Source organism: Atractosteus spatula, chromosome 10 (assembly GCF_055471065.1).
Source record: "Atractosteus spatula isolate fAtrSpa1 chromosome 10, fAtrSpa1.hap1, whole genome shotgun sequence".
Taxonomy (NCBI): domain Eukaryota; kingdom Metazoa; phylum Chordata; class Actinopteri; order Semionotiformes; family Lepisosteidae; genus Atractosteus; species Atractosteus spatula.
In genome coordinates, this window is record NC_142715.1 from 10,712,732 (window position 1) to 10,720,886 (window position 8,155).

General features: G+C 40.9%; 2 non-coding genes across 2 annotated transcripts; both read left to right on the plus strand.

Moving 5' to 3' along the window:
• trnaa-cgc (transfer RNA alanine (anticodon CGC)) lies at positions 1-72 on the plus strand. The gene has a single exon. It is a non-coding gene; the product is annotated as a tRNA-Ala (tRNA).
• Positions 73-7,705: 7,633 nt separating this feature from the next.
• Positions 7,706-7,799, plus strand: trnar-ucu (transfer RNA arginine (anticodon UCU)). Its single transcript has 2 exons — positions 7,706-7,743; positions 7,764-7,799. It is a non-coding gene; the product is annotated as a tRNA-Arg (tRNA).
• Positions 7,800-8,155: the final 356 nt, after the last annotated feature.

An 8,155-nucleotide genomic window follows, 5' to 3' on the forward strand; every position in this document is an offset into this window, starting at 1 on the left:
GGGGATGTAGCTCAGTGGTAGAGCGCATGCTTCGCATGTATGAGGTCCCGGGTTCAATTCCTGGCATCTCCAGGTGCTTTGTATTACAGTACTCACATCGCAATCTTCTGTTGAGTGAGAACTCTTTGCTTGTGTTCAGAGAGAGCCAGGTTTACTAAATGCAGGCACACTCGACGTGCTGCAGAGTTGCGCTGCTGTTTTAAATGTACCTCATTTAGTTCTGTTAAATCCTAATAATTTTATGAACTAATAATTTAGTTCAAATTCAGGAAATCCAGAGATTGATCCACACTTGTCGTGGCTGTTGCAAAAAACACCTGTTGAATCTCACCCGGGATTTCTTGAGAGATCATTTAGCGAGAGAATCCTCCTTCTGAACTCCGCACTAAACTGAAAGCTTCACGAACTCTTCACTGCGTGTCCTGTACTGTTACGAGTGCTCTCGTGTAGATGTGAAGCACAGCCATAAACACACTTTGAACTTTTTCCGTTTGTTAATGAAAATGCAAAAGAACATGACAAGTATTGATCGTATAAAATATCCATGGCACAGCTCGAGAAAGTACTGAAGGACTACACATCGACTTTTGATGATTACAAGAGATTCAAGAAACACAACCGTCCGCACCTGGGTTTGGATCCTGAACGCTAGAGTTAAAAGAACATAAGCAACGGATATGACCTATAAACTCTCTTAATTGTCTTATAGTTTATGAAATAAAACAATTTCTTAATAATTTCTAACTGTTGATAGACGATTTATTGAATTTTAACAAAATCACAATTGCAAAATTTTTCGGTTAAACTGTTATTCACATACTCTAACGTAGATAAACGTTAGTGTCTTCCGGTGTGTGAGCCAATTTCTCCAAAAATTATTTGTTAGTCTGTCGGGAGGCTGTGCAAGGTGTTAAGAAATAGAATTTCTAAAAGACAGGGAGCCTAAGCTTAACATCAAGGCAGAAAAAATGCTGTTTTCTCTACAGAAATGCTCTTTAGATTTTAGCACTGTTGCTACTCCCTTTATAAAGGGTGTGCACACGTATACAACCAAGGCATTGAAAGTTTTTTTTTTATTGTTCCAAAAAATGTTCCATTTGTTTTCTTTTTAATGTTGTTGATTAAAAGATTTTATTAAATGTGAAAAAAATCTGAATGTGAAAAAAGGTCAAAATGCTATTGAAAAAAATCAGTAATGTGAGGAAAGATGGATTGTGGGAGCCCCTTAACTACCCATGTCATGCTGTATTTCTCACTCATTCTACTGGGAGTGGTGCCGTCGCTTCTGGATAAAGTCTGTCAGCGGTCATTCCAGATGGGTCAGGTATGACTGCTCTTCCGCACAAGAGACACGTGACTTGCGACAGTGTAGGCTTTCTTTCAGAGCCCGGATAGCTCAGTCGGTAGAGCATCAGACTTTTAATCTGAGGGCCCAGCGTTCAAGTCCCTGTTCGGGCGGCTGTGCTGTTCTTACAGTAAGTGTGTTGTGAATGTTATTCTAAGTAGTCTCTTATCTTTCACTCTTCTAGCTGTACTGTGGTTATTTTAAATGTCCATTACTTGTATTTACAGTAGTGTATTTAGTGTTTCATTTCACAAACCGAAAATGTTCAAGTAGATCTTGTCACTCTACTCCACGTAATCATCTAAATTAAATCACAGTAGAGTACAGAACACGCAGTGAGGAGCTCACACAGTGAGTACGACGAGAGGAAAGGCACACTGCACATCTGCAGAACATCACGTCCGAGTTTACAGCGACAGCAGAGGTTAGAAGCGAAGTAGTTTTTTTATTACTCGCTCGCTGAACGATCTCTCAAGAAACCTCGGTTGAGATTTAACGGGTGTCTAACAATCACGTTTAAAAAGGTGACGATAAGTTTTTTTTTAACTAGGTAGCCTTAATGGCAACACAGTGTGAGTAATCTTAAAGCAGCTGCAGATGGAATAGCCGTAATGGCAACACAGTGCTTTGAGTTCGGTTTTTCTTATTTCTTCTGCAGAACCAGTGGTATCGGAATATACTGATCCGTATAAGAAGCGCTTTCGGTTTCTGATCATTTTTATTGAGCGCTGCTCTAAACTTTACATTTGCTCGGGCTAGTTTTCCCCATGAAAAAAAGACATATCCCTAATTACATGATTTCACTTTTCTTATCAACGAGTAGAAATAAAATATATACTTCATTATAAGTACCACAGGCAAGATGGCTGGTGGTCTAAGGCGTTGCGTTCAGGTCGCAGTTACCCCTGGAGACGTTTGTTAAAATCTCACTTCTAATAAAGAGGTCTTTCTCGTTAGAGTAGAAACGATAGAAGCCTTAAGCAGAAAAAAATCACAACATCTCGCATTTCACGTGTTCAATGTTAACTGTCTCAGTGGTTGCCTCGGTGATTGATGGCTCTTCTCCCTCGCAGGGTGACGGCAAACTTCTTCAGAGAGGGAGTCTCCCACGCACGGCTTTTCTTTATCAAGAGCTGAGACAACAGAAACAGACTTCAAACTGACATGAATTACTTCTTGAGCGTTTATGATCGTCTTTAAAAGCTGAGAGCAGGTGAAAAAGTCTTTGGAAATGAGGAAATGACTGCTGACAGTAAACAGAGCTCATGCTCAGCTGCAGACAAGCGCTCCTCGTTAGTATAGTGCTGAGTACCCCCGCTTGTTGCGCGGGAGACCGGGGTACGTTTCTGTGACAGGGCGCCGGTTTAATTTTTTAACAACCTGACTTCACTTAAAAAGTGTGTACTGTGTACTACGTTTCGGACTAGTTAGTGCGGTAGAATATGGAGATCATCTCCAGCTTTGAGCTCAACTGCAACAAGAAGTCATGCTAAATGTAGTATAGTGAGTAGACATCGCGAGACAACAGAACGAGAGAGTAGAAGGCGGGAATATATGGTGTAAGGGCGTGATCTGTGTAGTTAACAAAATAGTTAAAATAATATAAAAAACGTCTCTTTATTAAGATACACAACATTTATGGCGACGAGAGATGAGTGCTTGACGGACTCAAAGCGAGCAGAATATTGCAGATTTTAGTTCTCTTGCTGGTAGAAACGAACTTTTGAATTTTCGGACTTTTCTTTTAGCTTGCGCCATGGAAGATATGGCAGCCGCGCCGAGAAGCTTTGCTTATGCCCAGCTTTTTCTACCGCTTCTACTGAAACTCGGAGCTCCGGATTTGTATGCGGAATACAAGATATGGATGGAGTCGTACAGATTTTTTTAAATAGCCAGTGGATCTACAGAAGCTCCGGATGCCGTGAGACGTGCTACATTACTGCACTGTATCTGGGTGCCCGTGCAGCGGATTTTCGCCAACCTCCCTGTTGAAAAAGGTACATATGAACAGACTGTAGCTGCCTTAGACGCTTACTTTACACCGCAGAGAAATGTGGTTTTGGAACGGCATAAATTTAGGCAGAGAACTTAGTCTCAGGACGAATCTGTTGATGCTTTTGTGACTGCACTAAGAGGACTGGCTAAATCTTGTGACTTTGGAGTATTGGAAACTGACATGTTAAGAGATCAACTTGTGGAAAAATGTGCACATAAGAGACTATAAATTGCTGCAGGAGGAAGGGCTGACTTTAGAAAGAGCTCTTGCAGTCGCTAGAATTCATGAAGCAGCTCAAGCAGAATCAAGAATGCTTTCTGACCACAGTGACAAAGTGACACTGAACGGGACGCTCGCTCAAACTTTACAAACAAAAGCCCAACAGCAGGACGCAGTCATGCTAGAGATATAGAAGAACAGGGGACGGCTGACATTACATGTTACAGGTGCGGACTAACAATGCACAAAGCAGATGAATGCGGAGCGTGAACAGCAAGATGTCTACACTGTAAGAAAACAGGACATTATGCACACGTCTGCAGAACATCACGTCCGAGTTTAAGGACAGCAACATCAGAGATTGGAACCTAGGGAGTTTCAGGTCTGTGTTTTTTATTATAGGTTCAAGAAAGTCTGAATACCTTTGCAAGAAGTATTTCAGAATCCCACTCAAATCCAGTACGAATGCCGCATAAACCTGCATTGTACAATTAGTATACTGTTTGTCCTGAATCAAACACGCCTTATGAAGCATTTCGAAAACAGGAGAGATCGTTAGGGAATGCGTCTTCCTGTAAAAATAAAATAACTTCAAGGGCACTATAAGCAGAGGTGTGAAAGCCTGCTCTACAGAAGAACTATAGCCAGAGATGCCAAAGAGGTCGAGATTTCACCACGTGAGAGAAAGCATCTCAGAAAACGAAGTTGCGGCCGTTTGGTCTGATCACAAACAGATCGGGTGAGCTGTCAGTCCAGGTTGGAAGTAACGTTCGAAAGCACTAAAAATCTGACTTAGGAACAAGAAGACCATGTTTTTTTAAACAAGTAAACGGTAAAATAATATACTGCCTGCAAGACTATGTCAAGTTCAAGTCCAAGTTTATTGTCATTATACTTATACACAGGTATATGGTATAACGAAATGCTATTTAGCTACCTCTCGGACATAAGTAGTAGAAAGAAAAAAACACAACAACAATACAATTGTATAACAAAAGAAAGACAGAGACAACAGCCGATGTGCAAAAAAAATCAACAGGCAGTGTGCAAAACAACAAAAAGGTAACAGGTTATGTGCAAAAACATGCATCAAAAGAATGAATTAAAGGGATAGAAATTATGGGGAGTGAGCTTTTGACATGTATGGTACAGGTAGATTCAATGTGTGTTTGGGTTTTTGGTAAGAAAGAAGGCACTGTGAGGTTCAGATCATAGGTGAGAGGTGAGGTGAGAGTGAGAGAGGCTGTGAGTTTAATAGTTTGATAGTGTGGGGGTAAAAACTGTTTCTGAGTCTGGTAGTCCGGACACGAATGCTCCGGTACCGTTTTCCATGTCATGCTAAACGCCACAAATTGTGTTCGTCCAGTCGTATCAATCGTCCCAAAGTTACGGAAAATCGGATGCAACTGGTGCAATCAGCACCAATTTCTTCAGGATAGTCGAGCGGTTTAAAACAACAAATTCACAGATTCGTGTCTTTTAAGCTTTTTGTTTCACTCTCCAAATAGAGCCACGGGTTCAAATCCCACTCCCGACAATCAGGCGTTTTACCCTGTCTTTTTTACTTGCCTTTACACTATTTCAGTCTTGTTGTGCTCGTTGACAATCACAGTACGAGGAAAACGGAGAAACCGCTTAGGAAAAACATAACGGACAGAAAAAAACTTCGTAAGCACGTGAATGTGATTAGCAGCAGTAAGGTATGCATTCAAATGTTTAAGGCTGATTTATAAAAGCAGCAGAAGAAAGGTGCAGCCTTTGTGAGAATTCGCGGGTTTTTATGCTGCTTGGACTTCTTTCAAGCCTATGAAGTGACCCCCGTTTTATTTTCATTTTCAAACTTCAGAACCGAATAACAAAAAGATTTCATGTGTGATAGCATTCCGTTGCAAATACCGTTTCCACGATGTATTCAGCGACGGGAATTAAATATTTTAGTGCTGGCTCAAATGCGAGGAATTTCCGAAAAGCCTGGAAAAGCAACGCTTGCAGTAAATGACAAATTTAAAGCGTATAGTCAGCATGAACAGAACAACGCAATGCTCTGTAAAAACGATCTGAAGCCGCAATTACTCTTTTATCTCGGGCAGTTCATTCCGATACGATGTTTCCGCAGTATAAATGAAATGCCGAACTCCAAACATGTTGTTGCCATTATTGTTACTCCTGCTGCTGTAGTTTTAAGCTTTAATCAGTGGGTATGTAATGTTGTAAAGGGGCTGGACTACTTTGTTCATTCCAAATTCCATTATGTGAATTTATGCTTTTTTAATATAAGCATTAACAATACAATGCGTGCTCAAAAACCATTACTTATTAGCATAAGAAGCGGCAGTGTTTTGACAAAGGGTGGTATTCGAACAGTAAATGCTGAAGTGTTAAATACTTGCTTGTGAGCAGATCTCCCTCGATTTAGACAATCTCTTGTTTGGCCGATGATTTCAGATGAAAATCTCAATGAAGTGGAAAGAAAGCTGAATTACGCAAAGGTTATAGAAGGCACTGGGTATCACTGTTACCCCATCAGGTCATGCTAGGAGGATTGGGGGGATCAAATTGACACAGAGGGACCCAATGTGGGGGCTGAACCCACAGTTCTGAGATTAAGAGGTTCATGCTCTATTGATTGCGCCTATATAACTCTTGTGCTACAGCAGTAATGTTTCTTGGTGTGGATGGACATGACATAATAGGCTGACAGCAGGAACATGTGGCCCACAGGCAGTGAAAGTATCGCTATATTTGGCTGCAGTATATTGTGTTGAGAGCAGCAATAACTTTCCTGCAGAGATGGGAGTGCCTTTAACACAGCTCTTTCAATCGGACAGAGTAACAGGAACTGACCTAAAGTTTCGGCTGTGGATCCATCTCCACATGGGGAAGAGACAGTAAAATAGCGATGAAGAAACAGAAAGATTTGTGCTTGCTGCAAAGTAGGAAAGAGGTGGTCAGACACATAAAACAGCTTGGTGATAATTTGCAGTGACAGTTTTATGTTATTTAGTACAAGTATTTTTTTTCATGTGACTTAAGATGTGTAATTTGTATGTTGGTTGTATGAGAACAGTTTCTTCTAAAGTCCTGTCAATTGACAGTGGAGAGCTAGTTGGTTCACATCTTCAAGAAGACTCTTTTCAAGGTGATTACAAGTTTCTGGAACAAATCTGTGTCATATTTTTAGCTATTTTTAGCTGTGTCATATAGTTTAGCTAATGAGCAACGAGAGTCTAAATGAATTCTCCCACCCTCCATTCGAAGATAAAACTCCATGTGCGAGTCTAAGTTTCCTTGAAGCTACTGATGTTCGTCATTATTGGACATTCCCGGTGATAATGACTAAGGAGCTCAATTTTTACGTGTTGTAGTTCAACATGTGCAAAGCATTCGTATCCCCTGCAAATATCGGCAAGGTCAGTGATATTTTCAGCAATTTGTGCCGTTGCAATTCGTGCAATTCATGCCATACTTTTTCGAAATGTATTCTGACATGCCAGGATCAGAGGGACATATTAAAAAAATTGGTGCATTAAAATTTCTTGTACTTCAGGATTTTGATAGTCTGTTACATTGTCTTTCACACATCAGTGTCAGAACTGTGAGACATTTTCATAACCGGGGGGAAGGCCGTAGCAATAAGCAGAAAGTGCAATCACCTTTTCCCAGTGTAAGTCCGTGTTATGGTGAGTTTTTACATTGAAATTGAAGCCATTTCTCATGCTTTCTCTCAGTGTCAGGGCTGCAATTGCGTGTAAAGGAGGCGACTTGAAAATGAAACGTGTAATCACCTTACAGAGGGTCTTCACAACGGGGTGCGTCAGCTAGTTCTCCATTATTGTCAATTTACTGGACTTCTGAAGAAACCTATCTACAACAAAAATACAAACTACACAGTTTAAGGCACATGAAGAGAAATCTGTGTGCTGATTGACTCAAAAAATGTCGCTACAAATAATCTGCCAGGCTGATTTACTTGTCTGACCACCTCCCTCCGTCCCCTTTTGCTGTTAGTACAATTCTTTCAGTTTCTTTTCTTGTATTTTCCTTGCTATTTTACTGTTCCCCATGTGGAGATGGATCCACAACCGAAACTGTTTTCACCCTGTGTTTCTGCAGCGTCAGTCTGTATGAGGAGCATAACTTGCACAGCTCCAGTGGCGCAATCGGTCAGCGTGCAGTACTTCTACAGCAATGCACAGTGGAGTCATGCTGAGGTTGTGAGTTTGAGTCTCATCTGGAGCAGTGTACTTAGCTACTGAGAGCACCTGTTGAGTTTAGATATTCCTAGGTATTTGATGGAGATAAATTAACATCAAATGAACAAGTAAAAATTTACTTTGAGTCACAATCGAATAAGGCTCCACAGATGAAACATTGTGTTTGCTTCTTTTTTCAGCATGGAATAAACCTTGACTTTTTCCTTTGAAGCCCATGCATGCTGACGCAGCTCCCTACTTAAATTACCATCAGCTATGTACCTCCAGCTGACCTGTACACAAATATATGAAAGAGGTCTACTGAGACGAGAGGAGGACTGAAGACTTGAAAAAGCTCTCGCATTAGACTCTGTGTTTTTGTTGATCCCCAGTTTTGTAATG